The sequence below is a fragment of the Physeter macrocephalus genome, chromosome 5, assembly GCF_002837175.3.
Source record: "Physeter macrocephalus isolate SW-GA chromosome 5, ASM283717v5, whole genome shotgun sequence".
In the NCBI taxonomy this organism is placed as follows: Eukaryota; Metazoa; Chordata; class Mammalia; order Artiodactyla; family Physeteridae; genus Physeter; species Physeter macrocephalus.
The window spans coordinates 66,719,354-66,741,522 of record NC_041218.1 but is presented as its reverse complement, the minus strand read 5'-3'; the positions used below and the strand labels follow the sequence as shown (position 1 = coordinate 66,741,522).

Genomic DNA, 22,169 nt, shown 5'->3' with positions numbered 1-22,169 from the left:
CTCTGTTTTGTACATGTTTAGGCACTATACCACTAGAGGTAATTTAAATTTTCCTGTCAAAATCTAAAGCATGAGAGATTCTCCATGAGATGATATTGCTTCTTTAGGTCAGCAATGCTGTTTTCACCTATAATGGGGGGGCGGAAAAAACATAGTGGGCTGGAGTTTGGGAATTTTCAATTCAGATACTTACTTTAGTAAGAATAAGGCACACTTATAATCTCCCCAAGTTTATAGCATGTTCAGAATTACCCTATAAACAAAATCTAAACAACCACCCAGGGAGCTATACCTAAGAATAGTTCCTTTTACATTTTATAAAATGGAATAACTCTCCCCAGAGAAGAAGATGGAAACCAGCAGAAAATAAGGTAAGTAGAGGTTATTTAATCATGAGTAGCTTACTTTAGAAAACACGTAATTAAATGACTGCATTGTCTAGACAGAAATTATTTGTCAAATTATCTCTGGGTAAATAATGACTATATTATGAAAGACTTCTCATGCATGATTTATTTCTTGTGAAAATATTCATTGAGGATTATCTAAAGGGTAATATGTTTTCTGGATATTCTAAATTTTGCTTTTGGATAAGCCAGACCATCTGGGAGGGGCTTATTTGGATCACTTGCATAATTGCTTCTTCTGAAATATTTATGCAGCTATGATTTGGACTGAACTGAGAGAAATTATGGCAACATCACTCAGACTTTTATATCATATTTATTGTAGAAATGACATTGCAAGTGTCATCTACTCCATTGCAGTCTGTTCTCTTGATTAAAAACACATAAGATAAATTTCACTGAAGTCTCAACCCATGTGCTTCTGCTGAGCATCTGGATCGTTTTCCTATGGCCCCTGGAAATCTTGTAATAGATCACGTTTTCCTGTTTACCTTGGGAACATAAGTAGGACTGTGTGGCATGCATGTTGTTTACTAATACCTGCCACAGGCTTCATGCTCTTCTCACCCTCATTATTTTCTTTCATTCATTCTTGTCTAATGATTTTGCTATCTATGGATTTTGAAAGCTGACTGAAAGCCTTTTTGGAGCAGGATATAGTTTAAATAAGTGAGTAAACAAACAATTGATGTATCTGCCCAAGACAATTTCTCTCATCATACCATTGTTCTGGTCACTATTTTTAGGATATTTGCTACTCCCTCTTTGTACATACACAATTGGATTTTCTTTCAGCCATACAGTAATTTGCTCTCTCTCTGTTCTGAGGTCATCAGTCCAACTCTTTTCCTGGTCTTGCTAAAGGCTGCTTCTCCTGCCTTCATTCCCCAGGTTCCCTGTAACTCCTTGAGAGGGAGAGAGGGAGAGAGGGAGGGAGGGAGGGAGAGAGAGGGAGAGAGAGAGAGAGAGAGAGAGAGAGAGAGAGAGAGAGAGAGAGAGAGAGAGAGAGAGAGAGAGAGAGAGAGAGAGAGAGAGAGAGAGAGAGAGAGAGAGAGAGAGAGAGAGAGAGTGTGTGTGTGTGTGTGTGTGTGTGTGTGTGTGTGTGTGTGTGTGTGTGTGTGTTCACCTCTGATTCTGTGTCATGGACATTTTAATTTCAATCCCTGTTTAATTCTTTTCTGACTGTCCTTTTCCTGGTGATTTTCTGATCTCTTTTCCTGAAGTATTACAGTTATATTAGTTACTTGGCTCCCACCGTGTAATTGAATAAGCCTCCAAGGCAACTTGAGTTGTCTCCTGCTGTCGCTAGGTTAATATGCTGTAGACATTTAATTTCATGTTGACTACTCAATTAAAAGTATAATTAGGGTAGTAGCTACCACTGCATAGAGCCTGATATTTCCATCCAGTTATTTGTAAGCAAATAGATATAAAAATCTGTAGATCCTCTGCCGGGTGCTTATATTCCATTGGAAATACTGTATCTATTCCAATAAAATGGTAGTTGCATGTATGTTATAACTTACTAGGGTATAAGTTAAATATTATGTTAAACAAATTGCTTAATATTTCTCTTATTTGACAATTATATATAAGAATAATATGAATAAATATATATGATTAAGAAAGTCTTAGTAAAGAAGATATAACAATTAGGTATTTTGCCTACATTTTTCTCAAACATTACACCATACCAGTGAAGCTTTTTAAAATGAAGACTGGATGGATAACTCCAACAAAGAACAGGACCACAGGTGAAAAACTTGATGATTAAAGTGTTTCGTCTTATATCAAATTCAACAATTTTATTGTGTAAGAGGATAAAGTCATTTAGTAAGGCTGAAACAGTCCTATTACAATAACTAAGTGAATTTATCTAAATAAACCTAAGAATCTTGGGGAAGCAGTTCATAGGGCAAATAAAAATAATTTTAGTAGAATTGCTGCTAGAACTTCAAAGCTAAAGATGATAGATTTCCCATGCTTTCTGCTTTCAAACAGACTAAAATCAGTAAGAATGAAAAACATGAATGCAAGTCCATCTTTTATGACAATAGGAAACAGTCACAGTCCCAAACCACAATTGATAGAGAAGATTATAGATTAATTTTCAATCTATAAATTAAATAGATCTAATTGAGGGAGGGAAGTTAAAGGGTATTATGTCTTTATAGCTTTCGTGAGCACTCAGAATCTCTAAGAGTAGCCTGAAACTTCTCAGGGGCCAGGTTAATGGCATGTTTTATGATGGCATCGTCTGTGTTAGTGAAAGGGCTGCTGAAGCATTCTTGTGTTCTGTTTGAAAACAGAATGGCATAATAGGACTGAGGGAAACTCACTATGCCATTATTGCCAAGAAAAGACTATTAGTTTGATGGACTGGGGGATTAAAGTTTTGGTGACCAGTGGAAGAGAATTATAAATCGTTACACACACTATGACACAGGGGGCTTCCCTGTGAACCAGTGATTTTCATCCAGGCTTGAATAGAGTCTTACCCCAGGTGAAGAGTTGTTTTGAAAGTTTCGACAGACAGCTCTTCAAGAAACCAAACGTATTAAAGAGAATATGGTCTTCTGAATCAAAACCAGAAGTAATTTTAGTATTCAAAGAAGAGTCAAGAAAATAGAATTTTAAAAGTGATTTGACAGAGCTCAGAAAAGACAAGGAAGACAATTATAAAACAAGTAAATAAATTCACATTACATGCAACAGTAATTGAAAAATACTCAGTGGTAAGAGGAGTCAGTGAGATGGAGAACAGTTTAAGAACATCACCTCCAATTTTTTAAAAAGACGATGGGTCTGGAAAGGAGATCACTATATAAAATTCTGGGATTCCTAAAGATAGGACCAGAAAAAGAACAGAAAAAAGAAAAAACAAGATAAAACAAAACCCCCAAAATATAATAGAAGACTTTCCTGAAGTTGGAAGACTTTAATCCACAGATTGAAATTGCACAGTGCCAATATTCCGGTAGAGGAGGCTGAAATAATGTCCTCATGGAAGACCTGATATAGAACAATTTTATAAAGAGAGACAAAGAGACACCAAACCAAAGACCAGGTTAGTACCCAGTTCTGAAACACTAGAAGCTCTTCCTTTATAGTCAAAAATGAGACAGGACTGCACATTATCTTCACTGTTAACATTGATCTGTAAGTATTAATCAATGTAGTTGAAAAGAGAAAGAAATGAAAATTGGAAAACAAGTGGGAATATTAAGATTTTTCCAGATGTTGTAGAAAACTCAAGATATTCAATTGAAAATATAAATCCCTCAGTAGGATTATAAAATATATAAAATCCCTCAGTAGGGTGGATGGACACAAAGATAATATCTCAAAATCAATATATTCCCTAGATGCAAACAACAATTAGCTAAACACGATGGACACAAAAAATTAAAATATCCCATTTACAATAGTAAAAATTATGTTAACAAACCTAATTATAAAATTTCTGCACATAATACCAGACTTTGAAAGTACAAAAGTAAATGTGTGCCTATCTAGAACATCTAATAAATATATCAATTGTCCCTACATTGTTACTATAAAATTAACAAGAGAAAAATAAGTAAAAGCCAGGAAAATTCTGAAAAATAAAAGTAGAGAGAAAAGACTGGTGTCACAAGATAATTAAATGCATTTTATTCTTTGAATAATAGTAATTTTATGTTAGTACATGAATAATCAGATCAGAAAAGGGTCTAGAAAAAAGCTTCTCAAAACCCTGCAGTATGGTGCCAATGGTGAAGGAGCATTTCCAAGTTGGGAGAAAAGATATAATTTAATCAATTTGTTTTTGTTTGGAGGGGAGTTGCTTTGCCACGTAAAGAAGAAGAAGAAGAAGGAAGGGGAAAAAAGAATTGTATCCCTTTTTCAATTGTGTGCCCAAACAAAGTCCAGGTTCATTTATTACTTAAAAATGTTTTCTTTTTAAATACTAGAAGAAAGGCTAGAAAGTTAGTCTCAAAACAAGGAAGGTATCCTTATGTGACCTATTAGGCCACAGAATGCAGAAAACATATAGGAAAAGATTCATCTATATGATTATATTTATTTGAATAAAGAAAATTTTGCTCAGGAAAAATGTTAGCCAGTTAAAATCCACGTAGCAAATGAAGAAAAATTATTTGTGATATGTAAAATTGACAAAGAGCTAGTTTTCTTAATGCATAAAGAACTCCTAAAAATCATTAGGGAAAAAGTCCAAAATCTAATATAAAAATCAGCATAAGTTTAAGAGAATGAAAAGACAAGCCACACTGGGAAAAACATTTGCAAGACACATTTGATAAAGAGCCATTATCCAAAACATACAAAGAACTCTTAAAACTCAACGGTAAGAAAACAAACTACTGGATTAAAAAATGAACTAGAAACCTTAACAAATACCTCACCAAAGAAGATATACAGAAGGCATATTAAGCATATGAAAAGATGCTCCACATCATATGTCATCAAGTAGATGCAAATTAAAACAACAATATGATACCACTACACACCTCTTAGAGTGGCCAAAATCCAAAATAACGACAACATCAAAAGCTGGTGAAGATGTAGAGCAACAGGAACTCTCCTACATTGCTGGTGGGAATGCAGAATGGTACCGCCACTTTGGAAGACAGTTTGGCAGTTTCTTACAAAACTAAACATACTCTTACCATATGATCCAGCAATCATGCTTCACTACGAATTTACCCAAAGGAGCTGAAAACTTATGTCCACACAAAAATCTACACATGAATGTTTATAACAGCTTTATTCATAATTGCCAAAACTCAGAGGCAACCAAGATGTCCTTCAGTAGGTGAATGGATAAAGAAGCCGTGTTACATTCAGACGATAGAATATTATTCATTGCTTGAAAAGAAATGAGCTATCAAGCCATGAAAACACATGGAGGAAACTTAAATGCATATTACTAAGTGAAAGAAGCCAATCTGAAAAGACTGCATACTGCATGATTCCAACTATAATATATGGCATTGTGGAAATGGCAAAACTATGGAGACAATAAGTAGATCTGTGTTGCCAGGGGTTAGATGGAACGGAGGGATGAATAGGCAGGGCACAGAGGATTTTTAGGGCAGTGAAACTACTCCATGTAATACTATGACGGTTGATATATGTCCAAACCCATAGAATGTACAACACCAAGCGTGAGTCATAATATAAACTATGGGCTTTGGGTGATAATGATCTGTCAGTGTTGGTTCATCAGTTGTAACAAATGTACCACTCTGGGGGATGATGGTAATGGGTGAGGCTATGCATGTGTCGAAGCAGAGGGTATATGGGAACTGTTTATATTTTCAGCTCAATTTTGCTGTGAACTTAAAACTGCTCTAAAAAATAAAGTCTATTAAAGTCAGCAAAGGACAGGATCAGGTCAGAGAAAATATGCTAATCTTCAATCATAATTAAGAAATATAAAACATTTAAAATCTCATTTTCACCTGTCAAATTAGCAAATAAAAATGTTTGATAGTGTATCAGGGATTACAGCCTCCAGGTTTGGTGATTCACTAAAAGGACTCAGAGGAATCAGCATAGAGTTGTATTCATAGGTAAGATTTATTACAGTGAAAGGATGCAAAGCAAAATCAGCCAAGGAAAATGTGCATGGAGAAAAGATGAGAGGAAACCAGAAGCAAGCTGCCAGGGTCCTCTCCCTGAGGAGTTTCGCAGCCTACACTTAACACCTCCAGCAAAGAGCTGCACCAACACGGGCAAGGCGTTGTCTACTTGGGAAAGCTCACTAGAGACTCAGTGCCCCCAAGCTTTTATTGGCAGTTCATCACATAGGCACTCTCAACCTGGCATGTACAAAAATCCCAAACTCCCAGAGGGAAAGCAAGTATTCACCATAAATCACATTGTTTAGACAAACAAATTAGGCACAGAGAGCCACTTTATCATTTAGAGCAGTTTTATCGTTTAGAGAAAATTTTATATCAGTGTAGGGAACTGTTTACCAGGTAAGTTCCCAGATGCCAGCCAAAGGCCAATCCTGCAAACAGACCTTGTATGGATAGAAGTCTGAGACTTGCTTGCTATTTTATCAACAATGGTATTTAATATTAAAGAAATTGGGAAAAGAGTTGCTCTTATACAGTTTTGGTGGGGGCAAAAATAGGTACAAATATCTGAAAAATAATTTTATAATACGTGTCAAAATTAAAAATACACGTTCCTTTGGCAGTGATTTTATTCCTGGAAATTTTTTCTAAAATATATCTGTGTAAATAGGTGTACATCTCTCATTGTAGCATGATTTTTTTTTTTACAGAAAAACAATCTAAATCCAACCAACAAAGGACTACTTAAATCAAGGTGCTTCCATGTGTGGAATGCCATGTAGTTATTACCAAATGAGATACGTATTTCAATCAATGCAGGCTGCTATAACAGAGTATCATGGACTAGGTGGCTTATAAACAACAGAAAAAAATTTTTTCTCACAGTTCTGGAGACTGAGAAGTCCAAAATCAAGGCATCAGCAAATCTGGTGTCTGGTAAGGGCCCTCTTCCAGGTTGCACACTGCTCACTTCTCACTGTATCTTCTCATGGCAGAAAGAGGGGAAGAGAGCTCTTTCTAGGGTTCCTTTATAAGTGCACTAATCCCATTCATGAGAGCTCTACCCTCATGATTACCTCTGAAAGGTCCCATCTCCTAATAGCATCACACCGAGGGTTAAGGTTTTCAACATACGAATTTTGGGGGCACACATTCAGTCCATTGCAGTATGTGACTTCTAATTAAGCATAAGGGAGTAAAGGTAGTTTTATTTTAATTCACTGCCTTGAAATTAGCCAGAAACACCAATAAAGGAAATAATCACTTCTATTTACAGTAAAAAAAAAAAAAAAGAAAGAAAGAAAGAAAGTATCCACATGAAAAATCCAGGTCTAAAGGACAGAGGAATCTAGGACTTGAGGTGGGGAGATTAGGTACTTAGATTAGATTGGGTCCTAAGTAATTAGGACCCAATCCAGGAAGATCCATTCAAGAATCTTTTCCTTGGAATATCTCAGTCTTGGGAGGTGGGCATGGACCATCCACAGAGGCCATGGGAAAAGTACCTTAGGATCCAGTTCCTCACCCTAGAACCACAGGGGAAGTATAGATGGAGGAACAGAACATAACTCCCCTCATCTCTTGGCTGAGTCGAGTTGTCAAAAGTGAAGTGGAGAAGAAGAGGATATAGGAGGCAGACATTTCTAGATTGCAGCAAGCATAGCTTTAAGGTTTGTAAGATCTAAGGCTTTGCTGTAAGCCACCCTCACACCTGGAAAACTTTTAGCTGTCCCAGCTCACCAATTCCTGAAATAAAGACCTGACTATGCATTTCAAAGGCACATGTTTCAGGAAGAACTATGAAATCTGCTATATGTAATACAAGAAGTATTTAGTGGAAGTAGAGCCTACTTTTGAAAATACCTTCCTTTTGAACACGCATCGTTTTATTGTATTGTCTGACAAAGGGAGTTAGTTGTAATTATAAATCTAATGGAAGCATTGCTAAGAAGTGTGGAAAATTCAGCCCTGTAAATTCCTGAGGGAATAAGAATTAGAATTTAAAACAGATTTCTGTTGGCTAAGACAAAAAAAAAGTAGCTTTATCCAGCTTCCAAATAACTCCATAAATCAGACGTTTTAGGCACAAATACGTAAGGATAAAACATAGCTGGGTCCATAAATATAGTCTACTCATCTTTGACAAAGAAGCAAAAGCGATACAATGGAGCAATGATAGTCTCTTCAGCAAATGGTGCTGGAACAACTGAATATCCGCATGCAATAAAAAGAAAAAAAAAATCTAGACATAGATCTTACACCCTTCACAAAAATTAACTCAGCCTCCAGCAACCAAGATGTCCTTCAGTAGATGAATGGATAAAGAAACTGTGTTTACATTCAGACAATGAAATATTATTCAGTGCTAAAAAGAGATAAGCTATCAAGCCATGAAAACACATGGAGGAAGCTTAAACGCATATTACAAAGTGAAAGAAGCCAATCTGAAAAGGCTACATACTGTGTGATTCCAACTACATATGTGATATTCTGGAAAAGGCAACACTATGGAGACAATAAAAAGATCAGTGTTGCCAGGGATTAGGTAGGAGGAAGAGATGAATAGGGAAGGTTTTTAGGGCAGTGAAATTACTGTGTATGATATCATAATGATGGATATATGCCATTGTACTTTCATTCAAACTCAGAATGCACAACCCCAAGAGTGAACCGTAATGTAAACTATGGACTTTGAGTGATTATGATGTGTCAAAGTAGGTTCATCCTTGGTAAAAAATGTACCTTTCTAGTGAGTAATGATGGTAATGGGGGAGGCTGTGCAAGTGTGAGGGTAGGGAGTATATGGAAAATCTCTGTGCCTTCCTCTCAATTTTGTTGTAAAACTAAAACTGCTCTAAAATAAATAATCTTTTTAAAAAACTGGGTAATACATGAAGAGGAAAATAATCTAGTAAGTCCTAGAAATACTGACAAATTGGAGTACTTTTCTCTCATTTTATCAATTTTCTTTTTCTTTTTTTAGTCTCTATATAAATTCAACCTTAGCATTTCAAATAGTAATGAATCATGTTCAAGTGACTTTCTGATTTTTTTTTCCTAAACTCATGCTTCTTTGACGTACCCTCTAAACTTCAAACTTAAATCTGTTGAATAGGAAATTGTATTTCTTCTCAACACAGTCTCTCTCTTTATGCCTGATTCCTGTTTTACTCTAGGATACTTGTTGTCAACTACTCCATCCTTCTCTTTTAGGCTTGCTCTCTAGAATGGTCATATAATAGTTCAATATAAAGCTACTGGCTTTACAACAGTCTGAAAATTTCGCTCAGTCAACAAGAGGGGAATTTAAGTAATGGATAATTATGAGAAATAAGTACTCAGTAAGAATAGGGAAACCTGTGCACTCATGGATCCACAACATTGAACAAGTCATTTAAACTTTCTGGGACTCAGTGTTTTTTTTTCACCCATAAACCATATGTGTGTATGGCAATGGGCAGTGATGAGTGAAAGAAGGGATCTTAAAAATTCTCTAAAGGCCTTCCAAGTTTTGTGATTCCAATGAACCTTGAACCAAAACCATACCTAAAATTGTCATATATATATATAAAAAGTCACATATATTTTTCTTGGCAGAAAGTTAATTTTCAACGTGTTCCACAAATCAGTTCATTGTGAAACATGGAAATGAATGTATAGTATATGCAGTGCCTGTAGAATAAGACAGCTCTCCTGGTCTTGAAAGTAACTGCAAGATTTTTCGTCAGTTGATGTGCTGCATGGTTCCTGAGGGCCCATTCCCACGATATGACTGTGAATCAGTGAAACTGCAAATCTTATCTTGACCTTACCAAAAAGAAGGGAGTAAATGGCCCACTTCTTAAAGTAATATTGACTAGTTTTAGGTTATTCAGAATCCATTTATAAAATTACTACTTCTCATGCATAAATAGCAGGCTTTTAGATTAAAAACTTTCTGTAATATCCCCAGTGTCGATTTGCCTGCCAGATACTCACCAGCATTTCTCAGGAGCTTGCCTCAGCTGCTTTCTGGCCACATCTGACTAAAGAAGTAGTTAATATGTCCACATTCTCTTGTAGATAATATATGGCTAACCAGAAAACCTTTACTTTTCTCAAAATGTAGAACTAACTGGGCATATATTATATTTGCCCTTAGAGAGTCACTCGCAGACCTTCCAGATCCTGCTTATGTGCCTGGAGGCTGATCTGTGAGCAGCATGTTAATGAGCCTTCCCAGTTCTCTTCTTCCTGGTTGGGCTGTACCCACGGGAGGCGGCAGCAGTCTATCAGAAGGTGGGAAGAGAGGGGTGTTGGGGTATTCATTCTGTCTTCCGGGGTCAGCAGTGCCTGAGTTCCTCTAACAAAAGGCTTCAGCCCCTTTCCAGCAGCTCTCTTCTACTGCTCTGCATCTAGCTCAGTGCTGCTAAAATCCTTTTCTTGGTCCCTTTGTCACCTTGGGGTGATAAATTTCCCATAGTTGCCAGCCCCAGAGTTCTTCACCATCCCTTGGCGATATAACACTGCCCTTGCTGTTGCTGTTGTTAATCCTTTTATTAAACTCTTCTGAATTAACCCATGTGAGTTTGTAATTTGTTTTCTGCTAACCTTGACATATACTAGAGTACAATATTAGAGCCAGAGAACTACTACTGTGTCATTGCTGGTTTACTTAGTAACGTAGTCTTTATTTACCCCCATTCAACTAAGACAGTGCCTAGTCTCCAATAAATGTTTGTCAAAGGCTTAAAATTTAAGAGAGTGTTTGGTCTTGGAACTTGAGCCTTTTAGTGAATAATATGGAGTCAAGTAAGGCCAATGGGAAAATGGAAATTTCTGTAGATTCTGAAGAAAGTAACCAAAATATGTAAATAACTCGAGAGATAAGTCATATTCAACTAAGAGAATATAGAATATATAGAATGTAGAATATAGATATTAGACCATTCAGGTGACATCACTTAGAATATATTTCAATATTATTGTGCCTGGTTAACACCAAACAATTGCTGTTGCATAATTAGATAAAATATATATTCTGTAGAACATAGAAAATGTACCATTCCTAATATTGTAAACGTATTCCAATAGTTTCCGAGCATTAGCTTATTTAGCTTAATCTTTAGTCCATTTATTAGCATTTTTAGTTATACTGTGAGTATATTATTTCTGTTTTTACATCTTGAAGCCACTAAGCTACTTAGTCATAACTATCAATTAATTGGTGTTGATGACAGCAAACTAAAAGGTTAATATTGTCAATATCCACCTATAAACTTATATCAAATTCAGAAATATCAGTGTGACCCTCAGAGTCACTTCCCCCATCCTAAGGTACCACTGTCTCATCATGCCTAGGATATCTTCACCTCTTCTACATCTGTCTCTGTTGCCTCCCAGGAGTATTTTTGGTTTAAATGATGATCCTATCATGGGACAATTAAAAGGAAGTTCTTAGGTAGCTTTTATTTGTTTGTTTGTTTGTTTGTTTTTGCGGTAGCGGGCCTCTCACTGTTGTGGCCTTTCCCGTTGCGGAGCACAGGCTCCGGACGCGCAGGCTCAGTGGCCATGGCTCACGGGCCCAGCCGCTCCGCGGCATGTGGGATCTTCCCGGACTGGGGGCACGAACCCGTGTCCCCTGCATTGGCAGGCGGACTCTCAACCACTGTGCCACCAGGGAAGCCCTTAGCTTTTAATATATGTTTAACTTACAGGAAAGCATTTAGGGCCGGAGCTAACCTTAAGCCACAGTGTAGATATCAAAGCCTAATGTTCCTTCACATAAACTTTAAAGTCCATTCCAACTGCCTCATTTTTTCCTCAGAGCTTTATTAATATCTCCCATTTGACTGTTCTAAGTTTAGCTTTTTTCCTTGAGCTGGTGTGAGAGCATGTTTCCTTGAGAAACTTCCTTGAGCGGACACTTCCTTAAGCAGCCTGGCCACTGACTGGGCAGTGACCTTGCATCTCCTTGGCAGCAATTTTGATCTCATCCATTGTTCTCTTTTATTTGCTGGAATTCTACCAGCTTTATATGGGTAGTACTGAATCTCTGTCTGACTGGAACATAACAAGAAGAATTTCAATGGGAGGAAATATTTTCAAAAGGAAAAAAAAAATCTACGTGGGATAAGGATTTTAATAAATCATTAATGCATTATTTGTATAACCTAATTAAGAATATGCTCACTCTTAGAATCTACTAATACATTGTGTTAGTAACTTCATGTGTTTTGTCTTATTTCTTCCTTAAAATTGTTACTTATATATTGGGCATTATTTTAGGCCTCTTCTCACACTTTCACCTTGCTATGTTCTTTATTGTTCTAATTTTGTATCATTTTATTATAGGTCGATTATCCAGTTTTTTTCCCCAAAGTTTTTTTGACAGATATTTTTTTCTCTATTTAGTGTAGATATGTGGTTATTGATACTACATTTTAAAAGAATGTGATCATGGAAAATTTGTTTGGGTAGTATTTACCAGGATAGCAGTTGAATTGTAAATGAACAAAATAACTGTGCTGTGCTTAATACAAGAAGCCATTGTACTTTGAAGATCTTGGAATGTTGGTACAGTCATGTACAGTGTAAAGAGCTGGAACAAACAAAGCATGTTTTTGATTAAAAAAATCAATTTTGACTGATACACTTTGGATTTTATATAGGGTTTCACAAAGTTTATCAAAAATGCAGTTCTCTGGCAGGTTCATGTCTATCAGGGATCCTGTATAGTAAAATTTAAAAAGAAATAGGTGAATTAAATTATGGTAGACATTGTATAGTTTCAGCTCTGTGGAAAGCATTGTTCCTGCACTTGATATCTTTAATTCTATGCATGAGAAACAAGGAGAAAAAAAAGTGAAAAAAATAAGTAAAATTACTTTAAATTACTCTAACTCCATGAAAACCCAGAAAGTTTTTGTCCTTTATGAGTTGTATAATATATAGTTCATAGTTGGTAAAAATACTTGATGGAAAGATAAATCTAAGATAAAATGCCTAAAGTTTTCAAGAGAAAGCTGCATCTGTATTGACTAGAATAATTTGATAAGGCAACAGAATTTGACCAAGTTCCCCAAAATGGATTGTATTTGCCCACGTGTGGTGTGATGGGAAAAGTGAGCATTCCAAGTCAAACATAATTTTTTAAAAAAATCTCAGAATTAAGAATGAGCGGGTTATTTGTAGAGGACAGCGAAGATAGTAAGGCATAGAAATCTGAAGGTTTCTCCAGTAAGCAGGGACAGAATTATGTTCACAAACAGGAAATGGCCTGCAGAATGAATTGGAGGGCCCAGATTTTAGAGTATGGGCAGCCAGGGCTTAGGTCATGTTTATAATCCAAGAATGGGGTGAGGGGGGCTTCCCTGGTGGCACAGTGGTTGCGAGTCCGCTTGCCAATGCAGGGGACACAGGTTCGTGCCCCGGTCCGGGAAGATCCCACATGCCGCGGAGCGGCTGGGCCCGTGAGCCATGGCCGCTGAGCCTGCGCGTCCGGAGCCTGTGCTCCGCAACGGGAAAGACCACAATGGTGAGAGGCCCGCGTACCACAAAAAAAAAATTAATAAAATAAATAAAAAAAAGAATGGGGTGAGGAATACCTGGATCAAGGTATCAGTGCTGGGAATATTGAGGTCAAACAGTCAATACAGAATCAGTTTAGGAGGAAATTCAATCTTGGCAATTTCCATGGAAAAGTTTGTATCTTTGATCTCTGCTTGCTATGAGCCTCTAATTTCCGCAACTGTGACCAGCAAATGACAAAACGCTAGGATAGTTAGGTTAGCTAAAATGGAACACTGGCAAGTAGTAGAAACAGAAAGAAAAGAAGTTGCCTTTCCTATTTTGGTGGTCAGCTATTTCATGCTCCTCAAATAATATATAGACTTTAAACTGGCCATTTTATTCGGGGTCCCACTTACATAATAGATCATAACCAAGGATGCTGTGGGATGATGCCAAAGCACTGAAGCTGATCCCTGACTGTCCCTGTGGAGAAATTTTCATGATGAAGACTAAGGTTTTCTTCTACTTTTGTTAAACATGTCCACGTATATCACTTTTGAGCCTTATAACTATGTGTGCTAGCCAAACTCTACACTCCCCAGGCTTTTCCCTTTCAAAAAAGAAAAGAAAGGGATGTGAAAGAGGTTTCTGTTTAATAATCGCTTCATTCTACTCACTCCCCACCACCAAGTCTGCCCAAGTCTGTGAAGGGGTGTGGCTTAGCTTTTTTCTTCTAGATTATGAGTAAGGAAGAAGGACTCCTAATCAAGGCATAGTAGATTAGTGGGGGGATGGGAATAGGGCCCAACTAGCAGGAGGCAAGAGAGGCTCCCAAGGCACAAAGCTTAAGGATTCACTCACTCCCAGGGGCCTGCCAGTGCCTCCTTCAGTTTTTCTCCATAGGCTCTTAGCCTGACTTAGGCTCACCCTGGGTGAGAAGAGCAGTAAGTGGGCTGATGGTCTGAGGACTCACATGTCCTCTCTTCCAAAGGCTGTTCATCATCTGCATCTATATATTTATTCAGCAAGTATTTACTAAGTCCCTGTTGTATGTTTAATCTTTTATTTGAAAAATAAGTTTTTATAGCACTGACCTTGAGTATTTCTACCTTCTAACTTAGACATTCCAAGAATCTGTCAGTATTTTAGGGAGGTGCAAGGAACTGTGAAGTTTGAACAGGTGTAAAATTATGAATTAGTTTTTCTTTGAGCCGAAGTGTCTCCCTCTGTGGAAGTCCCTTTGACTCTATTTTTTATTTGTGCCTTTATTCTCTTCTATATTTAAGTAGATGTATTATCTAAAGCCTTTCTAAGCAGTACCCATGCAATGGCATTTTGGAGACTTGCACTACTCAGTCTAAATTCCATCTGGCTTTTATATTGTTCCTCTATGGTTACTGGTTATTTAACGTAACAAACTCATATAATATATTCATAATAATACATGGCTCTTCACTTTGTTATTAGAAAGGAATAATGAAGGGAACAATGTTAGGTGTTCAGACACACTAATAAGAGAGAGAAGTTAAGATAGATGAGTCTTTGGTGGCCCTTTTAAAGGTAGCGCCTTTCTCTTGGTTAGTTTGAGAAGAGGATGTAGTGTCCCCATCTGCTAGGTGCTTAGAAACTTAACTCGTATTAGACACTCAAGGAATAGTTTCATGGAGAAAAAAGAAATCATTTTATGCAACTGATGTAATTGACGGAACACCAGCGTCAAACTTAGACTGTCTGGATTTAAGTCAGAATCCTACCGTTTATTTTTTAATTCCAAAATGGGGATAACATTCCTGCATTATATATGTTAGGATTTTTGTGAGGATATAAAAAAAAAAACTATGCGTGTAAAATTGCTGTGTAAATTGATGTGGCTGAGCAAAATGTGAATTTTTATTAATAGTAAAGTATGGCTTTAAAATGATTAGATGGTAAAGATCATTGAAAACAAGAAAAGAACACAGCCCTTTCCTTCTTAGGTTCATGAAATCCCTTTCAAAAGGGCAGAGTTGCATTACATAAGAGGAAGGAAATCGATGTCTAATGATTTTGCAAAGTAAAATAAACACCTTTTTTACATCTTTGTATCTTTAATATGATAGGATAAGACCAATATTAATATGGTAATATTTAATTTGTAAATATACACATTTTACTATGAATATATTTTTCTGCTAAGCTCACAGAATCTTGGGTTCCACTCACACAATACAGAAGAATTATTTTAAATTCTAGAAGGATCCAGAATATCATTAGTAAGATATTATCTTTAGCTACATACTACTAAGCATAAAATAAAACTATTTTTTGTAAAAGTTATACTAGTATGGATAGTTATACTATAAAGGATATTTAAAGATAATTTTTATATGACTTGTGATATTCAACAAATGTTACATAAATCTGTGATAGCTAATGGCACTGACTATTTTGATATTCAAATAAATCAGAGATTTCCCTGAAGAATTACTGCATCACAGATTTCCACTGAAAAATCATTTATTGACTTTACATTTCTTAACTATTTCATGCTTAATTGTTTGCTAGCTTATAAGACAGTACATTCAACATAAAGCTAGATGTAAAGAGACTTCATTTATATATTTGTATCGTTAAATGTCAGGGGTTAATGTCTATAGCAACCCCTCCATAGAGACAGAATTCTGTGACTTAGTTCAGAACAATGTGGGGTTTTCTACACAATACAGGTAAATCAAGGAAAGAAAAGTGAGATAAAACAAATCTGCAATTAAATAATTAATATATGAAAATGAGGATTGTGTTGGAAATTGTGAAGAAGTTGTTACTAAAGGGATGTCATAATTAGAATCATATAAAGTTTATATCTTGGCAGAAAGAAAGGAAGGGGTAATAAAGAGCTAAAAGAAATCAATGGAAGGGTTGAAGTGAATCGAAGCTAGTTTTAATTGAATTTGTCATGATTTGGATGATGCACTGTTAAGTGAAACACATAATGGATCATGTCATGTAATGTTAATTTTGACAACTATAAATCAGACTAGGAAACACTGTGAAATCATCATGAATGATGGATATGCTCTGCTGTGGCATCTTAATTTTAGACTTGCAAATTTGATTTCTGGAACTGTTTGCATTAGAACAACCAATGCAGAGTGTTGTGAAATAAATCAATTTGAAAAGAAAATATTCCCTAATGTGATTTGTGGAGTTTCTTGGTAAGAGTACACTGGTGACATACTTTTGCATAGCTTCATTCTCTCTCATACTTTCATTATGAAGCTGACAGTCTAGAGCCCAGGGGAGCCAGAGGAACAAGTGAAGCTGAGAATAGGTTGGAAGTAGGGGCAGGGGTTGGGAGTAGGTCCTATTTTGTTGGTATGGTCAGAGCTGTATAATCCATAGCGAGCGTTTATTGCTTGCCAGGGACATTTGCTGAGAATGGGTGATGGAAAAGTACAGGTTGAATGAACAGTAATGATGAAAAAGGTCTAGTTCTATCTTCTTGAGCCTAAATGAAGTGCCTCAGTTGTGCTAGATTAATTTGCTTTTGATAATAAGAACATGTTTTATATCATTCATATGCAGTATTTTGTCAAGTAGAATGTGAACTACTTGAGACTGTCTCTTGATTCTTCTTCCCTATCCCTCTACTGTGAGAGGACTTAGAGGAGGTGGTCAGTGCTTGACAGCTACCAAAGGATGAGGGGGTGTAATCATTAACACCTAGTAAATGCAACCCCTGAAACTGCATCCATTATTGTGCATGGATCGTCTCTATTGGAAATGACCACGTTGGCAACATCACTTTTAAAAGTTAGAATTTCAGACATGTCTTATACCTGTAATCTCCTTATATGCATTGCATTTATTATTCCATTAGTATACAAATGCATGATAGTACTTCTATCTGTAAATTAAATACATTAATCTAGGACAATAAGCTTAATACCATAGGTATATCATTGATTAAAAAAAAAATTCTGGTGAATTTTGTCCAGAAACTTTTTAAAAGGGAAGATGGGTAAAAAGAAAATTTTAGACTTTTAAAAAATGCTAATAGTACAACATAGTTCAATAAAAGAAAATGATTCTTGAGCACTTATTGGAATTACAACTTTAAGGTATGTGTAGAAGAAGAAAGGTATGAAGAAAAATAAACTTGTTAATTACTTAGATAACTAGTTTTTATTGAGAAGAATCATCACGTAACTGATCATATGTTGGTCAACCCCATGGGTTGCTTTTACCAACTTACTCTCTGGATTTGAGAGAGAAGTAAACCGGATGTTCAGAAAGTGTTGCACCAGACTAGAACCTCGCTCTAGGTTAGAGGTGAGTACTACCTGATAGGGGTGTGCAGTGTCAGCAATTTTCACTTACACAGAGGAGGAAATGATGTGATTTTGGCACAAATAGAATATTATAAAGTTGTCACATTATTCTAGGAAGAGAACAGAGCTAAATATTAATTATACAATCAGAAATTCATAAATATTTAAACTGACTCACAAATTAGGATCACTTGATACTCATGTTTCCTTGTGCCTTTCTCCATATCCCCTACGGCCTTGAAAGTACAAAGATTGTAAAGAATAAAATTGTTCTCTACTCGTATGGCTATTTTAATTTAAAAGTCTAGATAAAGCACACAAATCATATCAAAATTTATCTTTGAAACTTAGTTGTTAATGCCTAGGTATGGTGGCAAAAATCATAGTTTAATCACTTATGAGCATTTGTTGTAGTTGTCGATATTATAAAATTACATTGAAATTTACATCTCAAAGCTTTGAAAATCCAGTACTTTTCAGTAACTGTAAATGGAACCAGTTTCTTTTTGTTTCTTATTTGCTTACCATGTTTCCTTGCTGTGTGCCCTCTAGTTCATAAATATTACATAATGTAATTATTTTTTAAAAAATTAGTTTTATTACTTTTCATACACAATGGACACAAGCTTATTTTTCTGTTTATGTAAATAATATTATCTTTAAACTGAGAACAATATATTAAAATATAAAGAAAAAGTAAAAGCCACCTAGAATCTAACCACCCTGAAATAACCACCATTAATGTTTTGGTGTCTATGCATCACATTATGTATCTATAGTGTATCATGTAATTTTACATAAATTTATTGTTATTCCCTTTCTTGAATCATATTAACACATCAAGCACTTCCCGTTCCCCCATGAAGTGTTATGTTAACAAGCTATATTCATATGAACCTGCACATATTGATTATACATATGCATGCAAATGCACAGCTAACTTATTTTGCTCAGTTTTAAAAAATAGATCATATTGTACACATTTTTCTGTGTCCTATTTTTTGCTAAATAAAACCTCACAGAAACCGTTCCAATTTATACAGAATAGTTCTAATCCATTGTTTTTAAATTCTTAAGTTCCCTGTTGATGGGGTTAACTTTATTTCTGGTTTATGACTACCAGGAACCAACCTGCAATAAATATCCTCATATAAACTTGCATGTGAATTGGTATTTTTATTTATATAGGGCATATTCCCAGGTGTAGTATTGCTGGGTCAAGTTTTATTTTAAAAGATATTTCTAGATGCTTTCTGAAAAGGTGGTAACATCTAACATTTGCATTCCCAATGTTTGAGATTACTCTTTTCCTCTCATTCCTCTAAACAAAAGCTCTGAATTACTGCCAGTCTCATGCCTATCAAGTGACATAGCATTATTATTTGAATTTTCATTTCCCTGGGTAGCAAACCTGAGCATTTTATCATTCGTATATGGACTTTTGAGTTTCCTCTTCTGTGCATCTGTGTATATAATAAACAAAAGATATGTATTTTTTCTCTTTTATGTGTTTTGTTCTTATCATTTTATAGTAACTCATGTTATTTTATGGTAACTAAGTCTTCATAATAGTCATTAATTTTTTTTCAAATTCACAAATCTAACTAGCACAAAATTTAAATTTTTAAAACATCAGATATGTATTTTTTTCTTTTACAGCTTCTACATTTTCAGTTGAGTTGGCCTTCCCAGTTATAGGTTACAAATTTAGTCTCCTAGATTTTCTTGTAAGACATATTGTGTTGTTTTAATTTTAAATTTACATTTTTTCTCTCTGGACTTTATTTTGTGTATGTACGTGCAAGATAGGGCTTCCTTTTTTAAATTTTCTTTCCTCTGGACATCTGGCTTTGCTGGCACCATTTTAAAAGGTCCTATCTTCCTCATTTACTTGACCTTATCAATACCTCAGATTTTTCAGATTCTAATTCTGGATTCTCTATACTATATGACTGATCTGTTTTTCTTCTCCGGTTCAATAGCATGTACAGTTTTCTCTAGGGAATATATAATGTATTTTCCCATATTTGGAATGGCAAGTGTGCTCCTTCCTACTTCTTTTTAATGATTTTCTAGCTATTCTAACACTGAGGTCTTTATATCTAATTACAGGACAAACCATGTTGTGATTTTAACTGGAATAATTTATATTTGAATATAATTATAAACTACCAGCAAGACTGTATTATGGTTTTCTGTATCTTCTGCTCTTGTATTGTGTAATCATCTTTTAAAATAATACATTATAATTTTTATATCAATTTTGAATATTTCTGGCTGTCTTTATTCCCAAATATTTTATAGGTGATTTTTCTTCTTGCTAATAATATAAATAGAATTTTTTTAATATTTCCATGTCTAGGTGCTTATTACAAGGATAAAGCTATTGATTTTCATGTCTTTAACTTATATCCATCCACATTGCCAATTCTCTTTTTAATTCCAAAAACGTTTTATTAGAGTCTCTTATGTTTTCATAGTATACAGTGGTAACATTAACAAAAGAAATTTCTCTCTCATCTTTTCCAGTGTTTATAAAGTCAGTTTTTTCATTTGCATGATGTTTTTGCTTGGGTGAACAAAGCAGTTTCAACTGTAACAGTGATCAATAACAATTTGTTCCCTGGGGGCTTTATTTAAGTTCACTGAAATAATTATTTTTAATTAGTAGTACAGAAGAAGAAATATGTGAACTAAATCAAGGCATTAACTAGTAATATGGTATTTCAGTTCTCTTATGTTCAGAAGTTCTGCAAATAGGAAACCTCAAATTTATTCTGTGCTTTAGATTGAAATTAGTATACTATAATAAAAATAGAGATGAAAAGCCTTGTAACATTGACTGTTACACAGTCTATGTAAATTGAATCCTGTCTAAGGAAGTGCACAGTGTTACTAGTTAGAGTTCATGTTCCAGTAATTCCCACTGGAGCCCGGAGCTGGCAGTGAGACTTATGGTCTTCAAACACAGTAATACGTGTTCTACCTCTCTGATTGCTAGTTGAAGAGACTCTTGATAATGGCAGTTTTCAATTAACTCTAGATCTTAAATAGCCTATTACTTAAAGAAGAGTAGTTAAGTATTGAAACAAAACATTGTGGTTAATTTACCTTTATCCTAGTTCACTTCCTAATTAGACCAGACATTAACATCTAACAAAAGGTAAGTTTACTGTAACAACGAAGGAATTGGTGATTGTTGATAATCTATGATAAATAGAATGCTAAGTAGTGTGAACTTTTAATGTCATTTGCCAACGATAAAAGCGTTAGAAATTTATTTCAGGTCTCTTTTAGTATTCATGTAATGTAGTTATAATCTGTCTACTTCCAATAAGGATTTGGGAGTGGTTTACAATAATAGAGCAACATGAATTAACAAATGAATGAATGATATATACATATATACATATGTAAATGCAATTAGTGAAAGAGGAAGGGAAGGAAGATATTATATGAAGTTTTAAAATCACATTTGTAGGTTAGCTATAGCAATTGGAAACAGAAGTTAGATCGATATACCTGGGCAACTAGTAGAAAGAAATGAAGCATGATTCTTACTTAATATGTGTCTGTGTACGTGTGTGTGTAGTGTGTATACTGGTTTCCTGTCAGCTGCTGGTGAATTTTGGAGCTCAAGTTTATATAACAGTTGTATAAAGCAGTTCAAGAGGGGTCAAAATACTATGGACCAGATAGACTGTTTCTTTTGGCTAGAGGAGATCTTGGGTTCCATAGAATGTCTTGCTTGGATATATCTGCTTGAACTGTTTGCATTTATTTTGCAAAGCACTGATACACCGTCACTGTCAGTTCTAAAAATATTGCTTATGTTACCTATTCAGCAACTTTTTTTCTGAGTCTCCTTGAAGAATAAGATGATAATTACCTTTAAAAAATAAAAACATTGGGGCTTCCCTGGTGGCGCAGTGGTTGCGCGTCCGCCTGCCGATGCAGGGGAACCGGGTTCGCGCCCCGGTCCGGGAGGATCCCACATGCCGCGGAGCGGCTGGGCCCGTGAGCCATGGCCGCTGGGCCTGCGCGTCCGGAGCCTGTGCTCCGCAACGGGAGAGGCCACAACAGAGGGAGGCCCGCATACCACAAAAAAAAAAATAAAATTAAATTAAAAAAATAAAATAAAAACATTTAGCCCACCCTGGGCGTGCCTACCCGCCAGCCCCCTGAGTGCTTCCTGCCTGACCCCCAGGCGTACTCCACGGCCGTGGGCATGTGGTCGGTGGGCTGCATCTTTGGGGAGCTGCTGACTCAGAAGCCGCTGTTCCCTGAGAAGTCAGAAATCGATCAGATCAACAAAGTGTTCAAGGACCTGGGGACCCCTAGTGAGAAAGTCTTGCCCGCTACAAAGACCTCCC

At 35.8% G+C, this 22,169-nt stretch overlaps 1 protein-coding gene across 1 annotated transcript in view; it reads left to right on the top strand.

The window, feature by feature from the left end:
• THSD7A (thrombospondin type 1 domain containing 7A) overlaps positions 1–22,169 on the top strand; it is a 469,228-nt gene that overhangs the window by 196,867 nt on the left and 250,192 nt on the right. The window lies entirely within an intron of this gene.